Source organism: Bidens hawaiensis, unplaced genomic scaffold (genome assembly GCF_021521415.1).
Source record: "Bidens hawaiensis isolate Kalapana, Puna unplaced genomic scaffold, B.hawaiensis_p1.1 tig00006635_1, whole genome shotgun sequence".
NCBI lineage: Eukaryota > Viridiplantae > Streptophyta > Magnoliopsida > Asterales > Asteraceae > Bidens > Bidens hawaiensis.
In genome coordinates, this window is record NW_027491449.1 from 1,188,043 (window position 1) to 1,208,912 (window position 20,870).

At 37.9% G+C, this 20,870-nt stretch overlaps 1 protein-coding gene across 1 annotated transcript in view; it reads right to left on the bottom strand.

Moving 5' to 3' along the window:
• Window positions 1-327: 327 nt before the first annotated feature.
• Window positions 328-20,870, bottom strand: part of LOC143633251 (heat shock 70 kDa protein 17-like) — a 152,929-nt gene continuing 132,386 nt past the window's right edge. Inside the window, exon 15 of the transcript XR_013153643.1 lies at window positions 328-339. The gene's annotated coding sequence lies outside the window, so the exon portion shown is untranslated. The remainder of the gene's footprint in view (window positions 340-20,870) is intronic.

The following is a 20,870-nucleotide window of genomic DNA, read 5'->3' on the forward strand; positions in this document are numbered from 1 at the left end:
ATGCCCATACCCGACCTACCATTGTCGCTGCTCATCAATTGCCCGTGTCCGGGTCAAACGGTCCCCACTGTCTGTCCATGCGATATCCTAGACGGTCAATCTCTCGCCTCGTTTCTGCATACTCAGCTGCCCACTGTGCATCAGAGGCAGCCATCTGTTCTGTGATCCTGTTAAATGAGGCGGTAGTGTTTGCTTAGAACTGGTCAATTAGGTCGTATAGGCCCTCGAATGAATATCGGCTATCACGTGACGAGCTAGGGTTGGCCCCTGACGAAGATGGGCCTCCCTGCTGATGGTAGTGTAGCGGCGGGTCTGTGGTGGTGGTGATCCTCCTCTCCTCTCGGGCACGTCCTGTATCATCATCTCCGCCGGGTTCTAAGGATCCCAAACCTGGTTTTAGGCATCATGTAGTCTCCACACCTCTGGGTCTCGGCTGATCAGTTGGGCCATCTGCATACTGATACAAAAACCAAGGTTAAGAGCAATCGGGTCTGGGCTGCGGGTACCTTTTCTATCTGTATTGTAAGCTCCATAAAGATTATATATCCACAGGCCACCAAAGATCGGGGTGTTTCGGCTTTTGGCATTTGCATTCGTTGTGAACAGTTTGCAGAACAAATAAGTGATGTTGCACGGTATGTCATTCTTCATGCAATATACGGCCCATAAGTCCTTCAGGTTCACAACCCCCTCACTTTGACCACGAGCAGTTGTAAGTCCCCCCGGGGCGTCGCTGATCGATACAAGATCCGCACAAGGTCTAGGAGTGCGGAATCCTCCTAGACTCGTTTAATGGTGTAGAAGACGAAGAACACGATTACACACGAACGGGATAAACAAATCTGCAGATCTTTTATATCAAACCAAACCACGTTACAAACCGAACACAAACAAAGACACGACCGACCCGAGGTGAGCTCTACCTCGGGTCGTCCCACACTACTCTCCCTCTCGGTTTCTCTCTAGACAATTAAACTGAATACCAAATACTCTGACTTTCTGGATACCAAAACCTAACCAAGACACACATATATATAGATAAATCAACTTCGCGGGCTTGGGCTTGGGCCAGTAGGCGAAGTTGTTCTAACTTCGCCTATGGCGAAGTTGTTCTAACTTCGCCTATGGCAGAAGTTGTTATAACTTCGCCTATGGCGAAGTTGTTCTAACTCCGTCGCTTCATCTCCGCTGATCAGAATTGCATAGCGACGGTCACAAAATGCACCAACAGACTCCCCTTTGACCGTTGCTCTCAATTCTAACAAACACAAAAGATCATCTGTTACAAAACATGCACCAAAAGACTCCCTCTTAACTGATGATCTTCTGTTTGCTTCTTCTTGTAGGACTCGATTGCATTATGCTCTTCAAACTTGAACTTCACAAATACATGCAACATCCATCCTATCTTCAACCAGCCGTGTCTGAAACTGTCATGTAACTCCACAAATCTACCAATCACCCAGCATCTTCCATATCAGATCTCCCCTTCAGTGTAAGCTTCTCCGACTATATCGATCGAGGTCTTTGAAATGCATGCATCCCCGTGCCTAATTGATCATCTCAACCAATCACGTGAAGTCCTTCTGACTTCACCAACACGTGAAGTTCTTCTAACTTCACCAACACGTGAAGTTGGGTTCCCTCCACAACTTCACCAACACGTCGGAATTGTATAGTAAGATAAGGTTCAATCTTCAACTACTCAACATCAAGTGATCAATTTCATCACAAAACCACCTTGACAGAATCTAACACACATGACCATTAATTAATCCGAAGCATCTTCAATCACCAGGGATAACGATCAAGAACATAAACACTTTAATTCCCGATTAAATCCAACGTGTTCCAAAATTTTCACTTTAATAAATAAGCATCACGTTTCAGGATCCAATTCTCGAACGCCTTGAAAATAACATAAATAATATGCTCTGACCGCAATCCAGTAATGACGAAAACCTTCAGTTCAATTTGACTTTCTTCAGTTGGTCAACCTTGAACAACAACAATTTCTTTGCCCAAAAACACCCATATATGTGTCAATATCCAGTTTCAATCAACATCCCATTCACAATTTCAACTCCATATCCAGAGTTGACCCGTATTTGTTCACACGTAAGACCAAGAGATAACAAGTTTCACTCGTTGTCGGAACAACACTTTCGGTCTCACAATAATCGTGTACACCTGGCCATACAGACAAAAACTCCAAACAAATTTTTTTTTTAATTTAACTTCGCCTGAAAGTCAACTTCGCCTAAAAGTCAACTTCGCCCCTCATTAACTTCGCCTGGCCATAACTTCGCCTGGCCATAACTTCGCCTAAACCCTAAAATTTAAGCGACAACTTCACCTGAACCCCAATAACTTCGCCTACGGCGGCTGTTCGGCCAAAAACGCATCAGAAACGTGCCAGAAACACCAAAACGCAGATCTCGAACCATAGCATAAGAGCCTAAGGCTCTGATACCACTTATAAGTCCCCCCAGGGCGTCGCTGATCGATACGAGATCCGCACGAGGTCTAGGAGTGCGGAATCCTCCTAGACTCGTTTAATGGTGTAGAAGACGAAGAACACGATTACACACAAACAAACACACGAACGGGATAAACAAATCTGTAGATCTGTTATATAAAACCAAACCATGTTACAAACCGAACACAAACAAAGACACGACCGACCCGAGGTGAGCTCTACCTCGGGTCGTCCCACACTACTCTCCCTCTCGGTTTCTCTCTAGACAATTAAACTGAATACCAAATACTCTGACTTTCTGGATACCAAAACCTAACCAAGACACACATATATATAGATAAATCAACTTCGCGGGCTTGGGCTTGGGCCAGTAGGCGAAGTTGTTCTAACTTCGCCTATGGCGAAGTTGTTATAACTTCGTCACTTCGTCTCCGCTGATCAGAATTGCATAGCGACGGTCATAAAATGCACCAACAGCAGTCACACTGTGGCTAAGAAACCGGTGAATGTATCTCATAAGCGAGTCACGTAGAGCCGTGCTCTTTGAGCTGCTTGCAATGTAGGTTTCGTTTCCGTAGCTCAGTTATTCCCACACTAACCGTATGTTTCCAGCCTCTGCGTCTTCATCACCATCTTCATCTTCATCCGCAAATTTTGTTGCGGCTTTGTACCATATTTCGCTGTCTGTTTCCTCAGTAGTGTAAATCCACAAATCTACCCCCAATTGGGTGATCGATGTTGTATACCACTCACCCCCGCATCTGAACTCGACTGCTTCTTCATTCCACACGTCTAAATTCTTTGCCTTAAAAGAGAAAGAGGCTAGGAATTCCTTTGTTAGTTCTGTGTTAGCTCCCCCTCTCTGAATAAAAACTCGTTTCCGTGGTCCTTTCACAATGGACTTGTAACTATTCCACTGATTGACTTGCCTCAATGTATTCCTGCAAGAATAAAAGTTTGGTTCTGGAAGGCGTCGGTTAAGGTAGGTCATTCTAGTTTGTGCTCTTTGGTCCCTCGCATCGTGTCCTGGGAAGACTAGGAATGCATATACATCATCCCCATATTCGGTCATCTGCAATTGGTACCCAACTTAGTCAAAATTTTAACAAAATTTTTAAAATGCTGGAACATAAGCGAAACCACTGTGTTTCTACCCGGTTGTATATCGATTGGGATTTGATTTGTTAAATACTTTACCTAAGATCCGAATCCGAATGATTTCTTCCAAGAAATCTTATTTTAAAACCTATCTAACAGTTCATTATCTCAAATCTAACCGAATAACCCTTCTAATTTTCGGGTTTAAACCCGATTCAATCAATTGGTGAGAACTAGAGGTTAATTTAGACCTAGAAAGATGAAATTGAACAATAGATTTGTTAAATTAACATACCTTTGGTTGGAAATCAAAGAATTGATGCAAAGATTTGTGAAATTAGTGAATGGTCGGCGGTTTTCGGTGTTAGAACGAAGTGGTGTTAGGGTTAATTGTTTGGAAAATGTTATTTTATTAGAAAAATATGTAACTGCACTAGACACAAAAGCACGGCCCCGTGCTGCATGTAGCAGTCAGTTAATTTTTGTTTCGCTATTATTTGTCGGGCTGGTTCGTTTTTAACTGATTTTCTTTGAGGGTTAAAGTTAAGATAGAAATTAAAAAGGTCCTAATTTTCATTAAAACATAAAACATAGTTAAACATAGTAGAAAGAAAAGTACAACAGCAATCCCGAATCGCAGAAAATAACACTAGCAAGAGTAACTTCTTAACAAGACAAAGTCGGAACTTCAACGACCACCATTCCCGAACAGGTCTTGAATGTGTGGTGGGGCTCGTTTAGCTTCCAAGAGTTCAGAATGCTTTTTATCGAGCTTTGCGATCTCCCGGTTAAGATAGTTGAGCTTGAAAGCCACATCCTTGTTGTGGCTATACACAACATGGAAATTCTCAAACCGCAGTAGTTCGACTTTGTTAATCAGTTCGATTAGGCGATCCTCAGTTGGGATGTTACTTTCGACTTGGTCTCTCATAATGCATTCGAGCATCATGATTTCTTCCTCAAGGTTTGAGTTTTTGCTTGCATTATATAGAGAATGGAAAGTCGAGCATGGCACCGTGCTTCAAGAAGCAAGGCCCCGTGCTGCTAGGGGAATAAATGTTTCTGATTCAGAGAATTGTACGGAGTCAGCGCGTATCATGCTGAAGATTCTAAGGTGAACACGGCCCCGTGCTTCAAGAAGCGCGGCCCCATGCTTTTAGTTTCTTTGATTTTTCAGCCAAACACGAGAGCCGAAATTTTTAGAATGATGTTTGGTATGTTATTTCAAGAGTTTGATCATCCTAAAAATTACTTTTCATTAAAATTAAAAGTCCAAAAACAAATATGGGATAAGTTCGGCTTTCCTAGAAACGTAAAATTACTCGGGTTAATCCTGAAGATTCTAGCACGATGTGCCTAGTGCACTTGTTTACACATGAAAACAGAAAATTAAGGTTCCTAGATCTCTCCGAAGGGTTCTCCTCTCCCGAATAGTCCTGGTGGTGGAAAGTATGTGAAACTGAGAACTTGAAACTGAAGTTATTCGTTAATGTCTCGAAGTTCCATTTTCATGTTCTCCACCGATTCGGTGAGTTGAACAAGACACATTTCTGCGAGGAGATTCATCTCGGTGAGCTCTTTGACGAGTTCTTGAAGTTTCAAAAGAAGTTCAGTTTTGGATACGTGTCAGGTTTCGTTTCTCGGTTGTCGAGGAACGGGAATCGCTTCACTCATCTCAGTAGGCATGTTTAGAAGAGAGTGTTTTTGGTTTGGGTTGGCGCAAGGAATGCATTGGCAAAGGGTGCCTTTTATAGCATACTAGAAGCCGGACACAGCCCCGTGTTTTTAGAAGCACGCCCTCGTGTTTTTGTTTTGACAATTCTGTTACAAACCAGTCAGACTGAGATTTTTGCAGCGAAGATTTCGGCCCGCATTTTGTGGCACGGGTCCATGCATTTAAAAGCACACCCCCGTGTTTTGAGACACTAAATTGTTTTTTTTAACTATTTACAAGGCCTAGTTTAAGAAGGTCTTGGCCAGACTTTGCTCCCGGTATGTTATCTAGTTGGTTGGAGGATTATTACCTCCGAAACATCTTCATATGGTCCATCGATGTATGGTTTTAGTCGATGTCCATTAACTTTGAACTTGTGGCCATCAGAATTTGAAATCCCCACTGTCCTATAGTCAAAAACTGATTGAAATACGTAAGGTCCTGTCCAACGAGATTTTAGCTTTCCTAGAAAAAGTCGTAAACGTGTGTTATATAACAATAAACGATCGCCAACTTGAAATTTTTTGTTTCCTTTTAAACAAGCGTCGTGTAAACTTTTGGTCTTTTCTTTGTAAGACCAGGAGTTTTCATAGGCTAATGTTCTTAACTCTTCGAGTTCGTGAATTTGATCTTCTCGGTTTATTCCGGCTGAATTTTGATCAAAGTTCACCGCTCTTAGAGCCTAGTTGGCTTTATGCTTAAGTTCTACGGGTAGATGACATACTTTTCCATAAACGAGTTTAAAAGGTGTTGTTCCTATGGGGGTTTTGTAGGATGTCTTAAGGGCCCACAAAGCGTCATCTAACTTTTCTGTCCAATTTTTGCGATTCATTCCTATGGTCCTTTCGAGGATCCTTTTTATTCCCCGATTCGAAAATTCTACTTGCCCGCTGGTCTGAGGGTGATATGGTGTTGCCAAACGATGGTGAACTCCATATCGTGCTAAGACCTTTTCCATTAAGGCATTGCAGAAACGAGTACCTCTGTCGCTAATTAGGGCTTTTGGAGTACCGAATCGTGAGAATAACTTTTTCAGAAATCGTACAACTACTCGAGCATCGTTAGTGGGAAGAGATTGTGCTTCTACCCATTTAGACACATAATTGACTGCTACAAGGATGTATTTGTTTCCGAATGAGTTAGGAAATGGGCCCATGAAATCTATTCCACATACATCAAAGACTTCATAAATTTGAATGCCTTTTTGAGTCATCTCATTTTTGGCTAAGATGTTCCCGGCTCTTTGACAAGCATCGTATGCTTGGATCAAAGCATGTGTGTCTTTATGTATGGTGTGCCAGAAGAATCCTGCATCAAACACTTTTCTAGAGAGTAGTGGCGGTACTGTGGTGTCCGCTAGTTGGTCCTTTATGACAATGCTTGAGGATATCTAAGGATTCTTTCCCTGAAACACACCTACGAACAACCTGATCGGCTCCTATTCTAAACAAGTATGGACCTTCCCAGAAATAGAACTTAAGGTCTGAAAAGAATTTCTTCTGCTGCTGATGAGTTAGCCTTTTCTTAAGATTCTACAAGCTAAATAGTTTGCGAAATCGGAAAACCAAGGACTTTCTTCTTCCTCTTGAATGACTGCTTGGATGTGCATGAGAACTTCAGTTGGAAAATTATCATTGATAATTTCCTTGTGATGTTCTTCTGAAGCTGGGCATTCTAAGCGAGAGAGATGGTCTGCGGCTACATTTTCTGCTCCTTTCTTATCCTTGACTTCTATATCGAATTCCTGGAGTAGGAGAATCCATCGGATGAGTTTTGGTTTAGCATCTTGATTGTTGAAGAGGTAGCGTATAATGATCGGTGTAAACTATGGTTTTGGAAAGAACGAGGTAGAATCTAAATTTTTCAAAGGCGAAAACTACTGCTAGTAACTCTTTTTCTATTGAGGTGTAATTTTCTTGTGCATCATTAAGAGTTTTACTAGTGTAGTAAATTGGGTGAAAATGCTTTTCTTTGTGTTGTCCGAGTACGTCTCCAACTGCAAAGTCACTTGCATCGCACATGATCTCTAATGGAAGGGTCCAATCGGGTTTAGTAATGATTGGTGCGTTGATAAGCTTGTCTTTAATGTATTGAATGATTCAACACATTCTTCAGAGAAAGCGAATGGTGCGTCTTTTTCCAGAAATTTGGTCATGGGTCTAGCAATTTTGGAGAAGTCTTTTATGAAACGACGATAGAATCCTGCGTGACCTAGAAAACTTCTAATGGCTTTGACTGAGGTTGGTGGCGGAAGTTTAGAGATGGTTTCTATTTTTGTCCTATCAACTTCTAGTCCTTCTTGGTATATCTGTTAGAGCACGGTTTTGCGTCTTGAGTCTTTGTAATTATCGTTAAAGTATTTGGTTTATGTTTAATGTAATAATCTATTAAGTTATTCTCTAGTTTGCTAATGTAATGTCTAGTTCGCTAAAGCGTGTGTGGCGAACTAAGACTTAAGTTTATTCCCTCCTGATTCGTTAGGGGATGTTAACGAATCAGGGGGTGATTCGTTAAGATATTTTGTTTATTTATGTATGTAACGAAGTAGTGTCTGGTTCGCTAGGGATGTTAGCGAACCAGACCTATCTTCTATATATAGTGAACACTGTTCACGTTTTAAGTTAACTTTTGAGAGTTAATTAACGAAACCTTTGTCAAAATCCGCTCTCGATCTTCATCCTAATATTATACAATCACTAATACATATATACTAATAATACATAAACATATATAACACTTAATCATACGTAATTATGAGCTAGATCTATTATTAAGGTATTAATCGATTATACACAGATCTGAGATCTGTTATTGTTATAGGATTGATACAGATCGGGTTCCAACAAGTGGTATTAGAGCTTTCGGGGCTCGAATTACACTTGATTTAGTTGTTTTGACAGTTAATTAATATTCGTTACTATTAGTATTCTGTTTTGGTTAAATTTGAATCAATTTAAGGTTAATTGAGTGAATTATGGACGAATTGGATTAGATTTGAGTTGTTATGAGTATTGGAAAGGTTTTGTGAATTGGAATTGAGATTTGGATTGGTTTTGAGTGGATTTGGTATCGGTTTTGGTTTAAGGCCAAACAGGGGTGTATTTTGGTATAATTGAGTTGGTTATCGGAGATAATCGGTTACGAGCTTTGGTGAATTGGATTCGCGATTGAATTACGAGTGTTTTGGTAGGTTATTTGTGAGTTTTGTTTAAGAATTGAGATTGTATTACGGATTTTAAGCTTCTGGGTTTCTGGGTTTTAGTGTTCATCATTTCCAGATTTCTGGAAATCTTCTTTGAAGATTTGAAGATGAATATGATTCGCAATCATCTTTCTAATGATTCGTTATATTATTCTTGTTGATTCGTCATCACAGTTAGTCAATTCGTTATAAACTTCAAGTGATTCGTTAGCCAGTTCGCATCAATAGTTGATTCGTTTTATCTAATTCGTTATTTGGGTTAACTGATTCGTGTGACACGCGTTCACTTTGGAATTTGTGTCGTAACAACCTTTGCCACATGGCATAAGGTGTCAGAGTTAGTTATAAACTTTTGTAACAACCTGATTCATTATAGTTGATTCGCTAATCAACTGTAGCTGGTTCGTTATCTGTCTCGCTAAGTTTTTCTTAGTGATTCGCTACTGAAAACGTTCTAGTTCATCAAGATTTCTTTTAACAATTCGCTAGCTAATTCGTTAGTTAGTTCGTTAGTTTGACGTTCTGATTCGTTGACTTTCTGATTCGTTGGATTGCTTCTTTAAGAATAATCTTGATTCACTATCTAATCAATCTTAGCTTTGTTAAGATTTGATTCGTTAATCCACTGTTCACAGTTCACTATAACTGTTTACAGTTCGTTACATTCACCATTAGTTAATCTTATTCGTTACACTTTATTCGTTAATCTTATTCGTTACGCCCTTGAAGTTTTTGAAACTTGTTAAAAATGGCCGGTATGTATGCATTAGCGTCTCAAAACATGTTGATGCAACAAATGCTGCAACTTGATACCGAGATAGGTTCACATTCAAAATTTCCAAGGTCGATGAAGTTCAGTGACTTTTCCAAATGGGAACCTAGGTTTCGTGCTCATCTAGGATCAGTTCATCCTGACTGCTCATATTGTTTAGATGAAGTTTATATTGTTCCTATAATTGGAGATGAGACTATTAGATTCAGACCTAAAGCTATATCTCAATACTCACAAGAAGAGAAAAAGGCATTAGAGATAGAGACAAAAGCATATTCTACTCTAACCATGGCTTTACCTGAAAATATATTTCATCAAGTGGGTAGAATTAAAATATGTGCTTCTTTGTTTCAACATATCCGAATGAGAAGTATGGGAAACACAGGTGAAAGCAAAAAGGTGATGCTTAAGTTTCAATTTAGAAACTTTAATTTACTCAAATGTGAAACAGTTGAAGAGATGACAACGAGATTTAATCACTTGATTGCAGAAATGGATAAAATGAAGTTGGAAATTTCTGAGATTGACAAGATTGATACTATTAAGAGTGCATTACCAAGTTCGTATTCTACTTTTCTGATGGTATTGAAAGAAAACAGTTACTTCAATGAAGACTTGACTGCAAGTGAGTTTTTACAAAAGATTGAAGCTCGTGAATATGATCTCAAGTGTCAAAAGTCATCAAAGGAAAGTCAAGATCCTGCTTTCTATGATGGGAGCATGCCTCCAAATTCAACAATCTCACCGATCACTACCTTTTTAACACATAATGCAAGAGAAAATGAAACAACTATATATAGTGATCCTAGAGCATGTTTTTATGCTGCTGGTAACTCTGGATCACCAAATGTTTCTGCTGGTTTAGGAAGTTCGTCTTCAACAAATCAATATCCATCACCTCCAAACGTCAACATGAAAGAAGCTGAACAAAACTTTGCCTTTCTATCAGCTTTCATGACGTCTTATGAAAATCTGGTTAGTAGCAAAATTGTCACTAGTGATCTAACTGATGAAGATTATGATCAGATTGATCTAGATGATTTAGAAATCATGGATTTAAAGTGGAACATGGCAATGATTGTTCGTAAGGTGAAAAGATTCATGCAAACAACCGGAAAAGATCTTCCTGCCCTAAACAAGAAGTTGGGATTTGATAAGTTGAAGGTGAAATGTTATAATTGTCAAGAATTCGGTCATTTTGCAAAAGAGTGTGACAAACCGAAAAAAAGAGTATAATGATCCTCGTGGTCAAAGTTCAAACTCTTCAACGCCAAAAGGCAATGATGCTGAGAAGAAACCATCAAGTTCTGGGTCACAAGCAATGTTAGCTAATGGAGATGATTGGTCACAACGATTACTGTGCAATGATAATCAAGCTAATTTGGCTTTGTTCAGGTTGACTCAAGATTTTCATGATGCTAGTGGAAGTGAGGTATCTTCTAATAATGACTCTGGATCGGATTCTGATGATTCCTGTGACAAACCTACCACAGTCTTTGCATGCATGGCTAAGATAAATGAGGTTAGTCATTCTATTCCTGCTACATCATCTGTTAATGTAAATTGTGCTGATTGTGAATCTAACAAACCCAAGTTAGAATCTTTAAAGAATCAAAATGACAATTTAGTTAGAGAACTTGCTTCGCTAAAGGATACTTATAGACAATCCTTGACTTCTCAAATAAATTCGAGAGAGAAAATTGAGGCGTTGACTATCAGTAATCATGATCTTAAGGCTGAGTTATCTGTTAAAATGACCATTAATGATCAAAAATTTCAAGAAATCTTGAAACATAGGTCAAAGATAACCGAGTTTGAGAATGAGGTTCTTGAGTTAAAGAACAAATTGGGTAAATTTCGAAATTCATCTTTTCTGTTGAATGAAATTATTGATGTTTCTGGAAAACAAAAGGATTCAAAGAAGGTATAGGTTTTGTTGAAATTCCTCCACCATTTCACAATGATTATAAAATAAATCCTTTCGCTCCAACTGAGGAAGATGTTATTCCTAAAGAACCTGTGATTTCAGAAAAATCAAAACCTGTTTCCACTAAAAGTCTTAAAACCCAATCTTCAACTCAGAAACCTCATGTTCAAAGCAACAAAGTTTTTGTTGAAAATGTTGACACAAAATTATCATTGAGGATGTGCTCGAACCTGAAATTATACACAAGAACAAGAACATTCCAAGTTCTAATCACATACTATGTGAACCTCATGAATTGGAGGAGGCTGTGTATGGTTCGCACACAACTAAGATGAAACAAGATGTTCATGTTAAACCAGTGAAGGCTAAGAAACCAGAAAAACCCAAAATTTCTTATAAGGATTTGTTGCGTTTCATAAATCCTAATGCATCTAAGCCTTCATCTGCTCGTGTGTTTAAGTTAAAGGGAATGGATACAATGTTCACTGAGAAAGACATTCCAATAAGTATCATTAAACCTGAACTAATTGAGAGTGTGTTTCACAATGAAACTTCCAAGATTCATGAACTTGAACGGTTGTATGCTCAAGCGAAAACATCAGCTTCATCTGACCCATTGACTAAAGCAAAGCATGTTTTAAAACAAGCCAAGAAAATTAACTTTGTGAAATCAACTGGGACAGATACGTTGAAAAGTTTTTCGAACTTCTCTAATTTAGATTTTTACTTGAAAAAGAAATCTGAATTATCTGATGATTTTGCTAAGAGCGTGACTAAAAATGTGAGTCATTAGTCATCATCTGTGTCACATGTCCCAACAAATTCTCAACATCATCATATTGATATGCGAAGTTGTTTTCTTTGCGGTCAACATGGTCATGTTGTAAGAAGTTGTGGCAAGAAGAACTATAAGAATTTTCATCCTTTTATCAAGGAACACTCCAAACCAGTTCCTTAGGTAAAGGAGATTCTGAAACGACCTGTCTTGTATGCTGATGATACTCATATTATGTTTTTGAATGTACATCCTCGAAAAGTTGTTCATGTGAATGAAACTCATGGTACGTTAACCCTAAGTTTATTCCAACCGAACCAATTTGCAAAAATGTTAATTCAAATTTAGCTCAAGCTGCGTATCTAAGACGAAAGTCTAAGAAACCAGTAACTTATTCTCAAATTGCTGAACAACAATTGAATGCAACTAAAATTAACTTTTCTCAAGGAAACCAAAAGGTGCCTAAGACCGAGGCCTGGGCTGCCTTTTTGAACTAATCATTTTCTTTTGTGTGTAGGGTACATCCAAGACCATTTCTGATGAAAACTGGATCATGGATAGTGGATGTTCTCGTCATATTTCTGGGAATCTCAACCTCTTAACAAATGTGAGAAATATTCAAGGGGGTTATGTGGCGTTTGCTGGGAATTCTGGGGGTATGATTACACAGGAAGGTGATGTGTCGAATGGAAAGATTACCTTTGAGAAGGTTAATTATTGTGATAAAGTGGACCATAACTTATTGAGTGTATCGCAGATTTGTGATAAGCAATACACTACAGTATTTACAGATAAAGAGTGTCTAATTCTAAAACCGGGTTATGTTATTCCCGAGGACATGGTTGTCATGCGATAGCCACGATCAAATGATATTTATGTCTTGAACATGAATTCTAAAGTATCTACATCGATCGAAACGTGTTTTGTCTCGAAAGCAACCGAGAAAGACTCAATGATTTGGCATCGAAGAATGGGTCACATATATGTTCGAAAGATGAATTATTTAATGGCAAACGATTTGGTCGAGGGGGTTACATTAAAGAATTTTAAATTATCTGATCAATGTGTTGCCTGTAAGAAGGGCAACCAAAAGAAGAAACTGCACCCATCTAAATTATTAAATTCCATTGATACTCCGCTTGAACGACTTCATATGGATTTATTCGGTCCGGTGAATCGTGCGAGTATTTCTGGAGATTGGTACTGTTTAGTTATTACCGATGATTATTCACAATATTCATGAGTTGAAGCTCCAATTACTTGCTGATTCAGGAGATTGGTCTTGTTCATGAGTTCAAAGGATCAAACACCGGGTCTCGTTCAAAACCTAATTACTAAAGTCGAATCACTTTACAAACTGAAAGTGAGAAGAATTCGAAGTGACAATGGTTCTGAATTTAAAAATACTGTATTGGATTTCTTTTGTATACAAAAGGGAATTCATCGAGAATACAGTGCCCCATATGTACCACAACAGAACGGTGTAGCTGAAAGAAAGAATATAACATTGATTGAAGCTGCTAGAACGATGCTTGCTGATTCAAAGCTTCCTGTCCAGTTCTGGAATGAGACGGTGAATACTGCTTGTTATATACTCAATCAAGTTCTAACTGTTAAAAGACTCAAGAAGACCAGTTATGAATTATTGAATAATCGTAAACCTAATTTAAAGTACTTGGAACCATTTGGGTGTCCTTGCACTATGTTGAAAAAGGATGTGGGTAAATTTGATGAAAAAGCCATTGAAGGTTATTTCTTGGGGTATGCGTCACCTAAGAAAAGAGTGTTTAACTTTACATCTGGTTGTGTTGAGGAATGGTACCATGTAGACTGTAAAAAATATACTACTACTCCACAAGGGAAAGGTCCCGACTGGATGTTTGACTACGATGGCTTATTCAATTCTTTTACACCAACAACTGATCATCCAGATTAAGATTTAGTTCGTGCTTATTTTGAAGAACATTTGGAATTTCCAAGGTTCACTAGTTCAAATGATGTTGAAGCTCCAATTGTTGGTCTAACTGAAGAACCTGACAATGAGTCTCTTGTTCATCATGATAACTCTTCTACTTCATCTGATGATAATGCAATTGTGGATCAAGTTATTGAACTTGATAGTGATGTTTCATCTCTTGAATTGGGTGAACATTACACTAATTTATTTGAAAATGTTGCTGTTTCTGAAAATCCTACTCTCAAGATTCATAATTACCATCCACAAGAAAACATCATTGGAGACCTTGATGTGGGAGTTCAAACAAGACATCAAGTTGCTTCGTCAAGTGAAAATAATGCTCTATGTGCTTATGCTGACTTACACTCATCTGAGATTGCAACTGTTGCTAAATTCATTTATTTTCTATCCCAAGTTGAGCCGTCGACCCCTTGTGTGGCACTTCAAGATCCTTCTTGGGTAGAAGCCATGCAAGAAGAATTACAGCAATTTGCACGTTTAGGTGTTTGAGATCTTATTGACAAACCTACTAAAGTCAAGAAAGAAATTCCGACTAAGTGGGTATATAAGTGTAAGAAAGATAACCGTGGGGTAATTGTGAGAAACAAAGCACGTTTAGTGGTGCAAGGTTTTCATCAGCAAGAGGGTATTGATTACACTGTGGTTTATACTCCAGTTGCAAGATTAGAGTCGATTCGAATCTTCCTGGCATATGCTGCTTACAAGAATATTAAGGTGTATCAAATGGATGTTAAAAGTTCTTTTCTCAATTGTGAACTTCATGAAGAAGTGTTTGTCTTACAACCTCCAGGTTTTGAAGATCCTGATTATCCTGACGGTGTTTACCGATTAAACAAGGCATTATATGGTCTACATCAAGCCCCGAGAGCTTGGTATGGCACGCTCGCCGACCATCTGATAGATAATGGTTTCAAACGTGGGACTGTTGATTGCACTTTGTTTTACAAGAATATTGGTGATGATCTTCTGCTCGTTCGGATTTATGTTGATGACATAATCTTTGGGTCTATAAACGACACGTTATGTAATGAGTTCAAGAAATCAATGCAAACCAAGTTCGAGATGAGTTCGATGGGAGTGATGAATTTCTTTTTAGGGTTGCAGGTTCATCATTCTGTGAAGGGAATCTTCATTCATCAGAAAAAATATGTAAACGATGTCTTGAACCGATTCAAGATTACTACCGGAAAAATCCCTTCTACTCCTCTTCCCGTGGGTCACAATTTATCACCGGATGAATTGGAGGATACCGTTGATCCGACCCTTTATCGTGTCATGATTGGTTCTTTAATGTATTTAACTGCTTCTCGACCCGACATAATGTTTGCTGTTTGTTTATGTGCTAGGTACCAAGCTAGTCCCCGAGTGACTCACCTGGAAGCGGCCAAGCGAATTCTACAATATCTAAGGGGAAATCCTGACATCGAGTTATGGTACCCCAAAGATGATACTTTCGATCTTACTGCTTACTCAGACTCAGATTATGGAGGATGCAAGATAAATTTCAAATCTACCACAGCGGGATGTCAATTCTTAGGAAGCCGGCTTGTTTCCTGGCAGTGTAAGAAGTAGACAATGGTCTCCACTTCAACCGCCGAAGCCAAATATGTTGCAGCCTCGAGTTGCTGTTCCCAGGTTTTGTGGATACAACAACATCTTCGCGACTACAGTTTGAAGTTTCTTACTACTCCCATTTTGATTGATAATTCTGCTTCTATTAGTATCACAAGAATCCCGTACAACATTTTAAAACGAAACATATCAAAATTCGATATCATTTTATACGGGATTGTTATAAAAAGAAATTAATTGACCTTGAGAAAGTACATACTGATTTTCAAAAAGCCGATCTGTTTACCAAAGCCTTTGATAAAACACGTTTTAACTTTTTGCTTGGTTTAAATGGATTAAAGACCCTTGCTGAAATCCTAAAATTAGGATAATTATCTTTATTTTAATTTGTTCTAGTTTCAATTTTATTTTATTTTTAGGTTTTAGGGGGTGAATCTTAAAAAAAATATATACAAAAATATTGTGATCTTAGTTTGTATAGATAAAACCCAAAAACATTAGAAAACTTTGAAAAATCAAAAATATTGTTCTTTCTTGTTTTCATTTTAATATTTGAAAATCCAAAAACATTTTAAAATTAGAAAATACCAAAAAGATTGTGATTTTTATAGATAATTCTGAAAAAGTAAAAAAAAAATGTGAATTTTCCCATTTTTGTAAAGAAAATTCCGAAAAGACAAAATGATTGTGTTTTAGTTTGTAAAGAGAAAAACCAAAAAGATTTTTGCTTATGTTCGTTGAAAATTATGTCATTTGCTTCTATTTTGAAGGACATATACTTGTATATAGTTGGTCCTGATAATTTCTTGTAAATCTTCGGGTTAGCCATTTACCTGACGAATGGATAGTACTTGGTGCGTTCGTTAAGCTTTCTACTTTATTTTTAGCTGAAAATTTAGTCAGTTATTTAAGTTTGTGAAGCGTGCTTGCATGTTTTGGTCCTGTCCTCTACTTGTAGATGGATAGGATAGCCATTAATTTATGAACTTAAATTAACTGGGGCAATTAAAATTATTTTGTTTTATGCTCCTCAAAATTTTTGAGTTTTTGAAGCAAAAAAGAGAAAATGATAGTACATTGATTATTTGACCCCAAATCCAAAAAGAAATAAGCTTAAAAGACTATGTGCTTAATCATTGGTGCATTGATAGATCTTAAACAAGCTGTTAGAGTAAAGTAAGTGATATAAACTAAAAGCAAAGCCAAATTGAAAGAGATGTTAGTCTTTAGCAAAAGTCTCGGTGAGGATGGCAGAAATGTAATAACCGGTCATACTCAAGCCTTATAGTTGTTGATCACCCAAAAACATAATAAAGCAAATAACAAGCGTTAGGATTATGGACACAGTGAGTCTTTATGCGGCTTAAACATCTGGGTATTCATAAGCATGAAAATTTCACTCGCTTTCTAGAGCAAACCCAAAGTCATTAAACTTGATCACTGCTGTACTTCGTACAATCCAAATTACTGACTTGATCAAAATCCGCGGTTAGTCATATAATTGTTCATCCCTTGCGTGCGTCTCAATACCAATAAGAAATGGACCCCAGGGGATACAATGTATGTAAGCCGACAGATGGACTCGTGCATATTCACTCACAGTAAAGGAAACTTGATGCATTGCTCATATCTTCTTAAATCTTCAAAAATTTTGATCAACTCTATAATGGTTTAAGTCAAGTTGGGGTGATTTGGCAAAAATCAAATTAAGCTTGAACCGAGATTAGGGGCTGATAGTTTCGGATATTCTGTGCGTTAATTGAACCATAAATCATATCACAAAAATGCTCGAATACTTGTTATAAGATTTAAGTGGACAACAATATCAATGATCGACTTAACGCCAGTTGTAACATCGCTGAAATATAAAACTGTGTTGGAAGGGCATTTTGGTCAATATGATTCTCTGCTCAAACTCAACAAAAACACAAAAATATGTAATGATTTTAATAAATCATAGAAAAACACAAAAAGATTGTCCATTTTTAATGTTCGGATGCTTCTTTGTATATACATTCTTTAATTTTTACAAAATGCCAAAAATATTTTATCTTTCGTACTTTACATATTATTTAATGATTTTAATTTATGTTTCGTAAAAGTGAAAAGTTTTTAAAGTATTAAATTATCGAGATAAAATGTCTTCGGTAATATTCTTTTAATTTAAAGTTTTTATTTATTTATTAGATAATCTTATTTAATTCTTTATTTATTTCATTTATTTATTTAAGTTAAAATTAAATAAAATTTTTAATTCGTTAAGTCTAAATAACGAACTAGGTGATTCTTTAGCGAACCAATTTCTAGTTCGCTCACCTTATTCGCTTCCGCACTCTGTAACGAATCACTTCTATTTCGTTATACATATTTAACAAATCAAAACACAAAACATGTTTGGTTCGCTATTCTGACATAACGAATTGGGCTAACGAATTGCCTGATTCGTTATTTCAGAATTCAAACGAATCGCTTGATTCGTACAAAGGGTACATCGGGTAGCGTGTAAAGCTATATAAGACAGACATACGATGTAAGGCCCCGTTACCGGTAGCCCTACTTTCGTGTTGGATTTACTCATAAACACAGTTCTAAATATCAGAGTTAATTAAAACATTTACGCGGAATATAAAACTTTCATAAAACTTTACATAATTCATAACTTGTCTCAAAACATCATTTGTCTTTCAACATTAAAGCATTAAAATTAAAACATCATAAGTCTTCAGATGCCAGATTCTTGTTCAGTGCCATGTGTCTCCTCAAGCGAGCTGCCCCATCCTACTCACCTGCGTGCATACTAAAAGTCAGCTACGCTGAGTGAGTTCTAGTTAATCATATAATCATACAATACATTCTTACGCTACATACTTAATCTCTTAACTTTATTTCATATACACCTAAGTGTTTTTACTTTCATTTTTACTTTCATACTTTCTTTACATTCATAATCATACGTTCATTTTTACCTTCATGCTTTCCTTACATATAAAATCATACTTTTTAAAGAGCCTTTCGCCCTATAACCTCACAGATATTATAAGGGTCTGGTCCCTAGTTTTCGAATATTAGAAGGGTTCGATTCCCTAACATCACAGATATTATAAGGGTCTGGTCCCTATCATCACAGATATTATAAGGGTCTGGTCCCTAGTTTTCGAATATTAGAAGGGTTCGATTCCCTAACATCACAGATATTATAAGGGTCTGGTCCCTATCATCACAGATATTATAAGGGTCTGGTCCCTAGTTTTTGAATATTAGAAGGGTTCGATTCCCTAACATCACAGATATTATAAGGGTCTGGTCCCTATCATCACAGATATTATAAGGGTCTGGTCCCTAGTTTTCAAATATTAGAAGGGTTCGATTCCCTCTTCGGTACCATACAACCATACATCATACCTCGAGTATTAGTAGGGCTCGGTACCTTTTTCGTAACCATACAACCATACATCATACCTCGAGTATTATTAGGGCTCGGTACCCTTTTCGTAACCATACATTATCATTTCTTTCTTCTATTATCTCTGTCTTGCTCATACACATAAACATACATAACATACTTACCTTATACATAGCGTTACAACCTGACAGTACGTGCAATATCCGAAGATCGTTCACGTACTATCAAGCAATCATTCATACATTTCACATTATCCACATAAGGCATACACTTATCTCTTAGGATAAGTGTATTAACAAACATATTGAGTATGCACACAGCCCCAAAAACGTAACACATAAATGGGGCTAGAAACTCACCTGAACACGGTTACGTTCTCCGTTGATCGTAATCCCTTTCTTCAGTTGTGCACGGCTGACTGTATAACAAGTATACATATCAATTTAACTATCACTACTTATAACATCTTTCTAGTCTTAATTACTACCCACAACGAACGGGGGTCCGGGGGCAGCGCCCCTGGCAGCGGGGTCTAGGGGCGGCAGCCCCTAGCAGGGTCCAAGGGGCAGAGCCCCTGGCTGGGGTCGAGCTTGACTTTAGGCGAAGTTAACCTTAGGCGAACTTAGCTTTAGGCGAAGTTACCAGCTAGGCGAACTTAGCTTTACAGCGAAGTTGCCATCAGGCGAACTTGGCTTCAGGCGAAGTTGTCATCAGGCGAACTTGGCCTCAGGCGAAGTTACCAGTTAGGCGAACTTAACTTTACAGCGAAGTTGCCATCAGGCGAACTTAGCTTGCAGGCGAAGTTCATCAGGCGAACTTAGCTTGCAGGCGAAGTTCATCAGGCGAACTTAGCTTGCAGGCGAAGTTCGTCGCTTTGAAGGCGAAGTTGCCCAGATGAAGGCGAAGTTGCCCAGACAGCCGCTGTTTTTAGTTTCTGATCGGCATTTCGAGCGATTTTAACACCCTTGCTATGGTTCAATATCACCCACTACGCTACCCGACCATTTTTGGTCGTTTATACACTAAAAAGCTTGGATCTTTAAACTTCAAAGATCAAGAATCATACCTTTTTGGGCTTGTTTGGATCTCGTTTACTTGCTTATCACCACTAATCGCTCTCTCTCTCTCACTCGGGTCTGCCGGATCTGCCCGGATCTGCCTTCGGTCCGGCGGTGAAGTTAGTGTGGTATGTGTGTGTTTTTGGAGTGTTAGGGAGTTTGGTGAAAAATGAAGATATTTTGGGATTTTGGGGGTATTTATATCCCTGAAATCCCATTCTCATTTAACCCTTCTCAATTAATCCAAGTCCAAGACCTGCTCCTTACCCGATATTAATTAATTACGCGAAATCACTAAACATAACTTCCTTTATTCATCATTAAAATTTTAGGATGTTACATACGAACAGTCCTTCCACTGTTCATCTTCTTCCTTACACATAAAGTTACCTTTTTCAAAATTTTTCTTTGATTTTCGACCTTAAAATTTTGTTCTTTCACGAGTATCATTGTGTTACTAAGGTATAGACGATCATATCTATGTGATTTTCGTCAAAAATGACGTTGCTTTAATAGACTAATTATGCGATTTTTTGTTCTAAGGGTTTTTCGAGTTCAAAACCCTGATTTATTTATAATATAATATGTTAATATAGCTTGTTTATGATTCAATGTAACCGGAATGTGATTCGGAGACCTTGGGTAGACTTTAATCAATGATCGATTATCGTTTGCTGGGTTGATTGAAAAATAATCCGTTTGGGGTTTTAGACTCTGTTTAACTTACTGAGTGTTTCTATTTATGACACGGTGTTAAGCCTCAATCTTAACACCAGGTGCTTCGTATTGCGATTCCGAGTTGGATAAACCTGTAGTTTTGATTACTCAACGATAAGCATGAGCGAATTGAATCTGGTTTGGTTCGTTTGACCGTCGATGTTCTTATTAATTT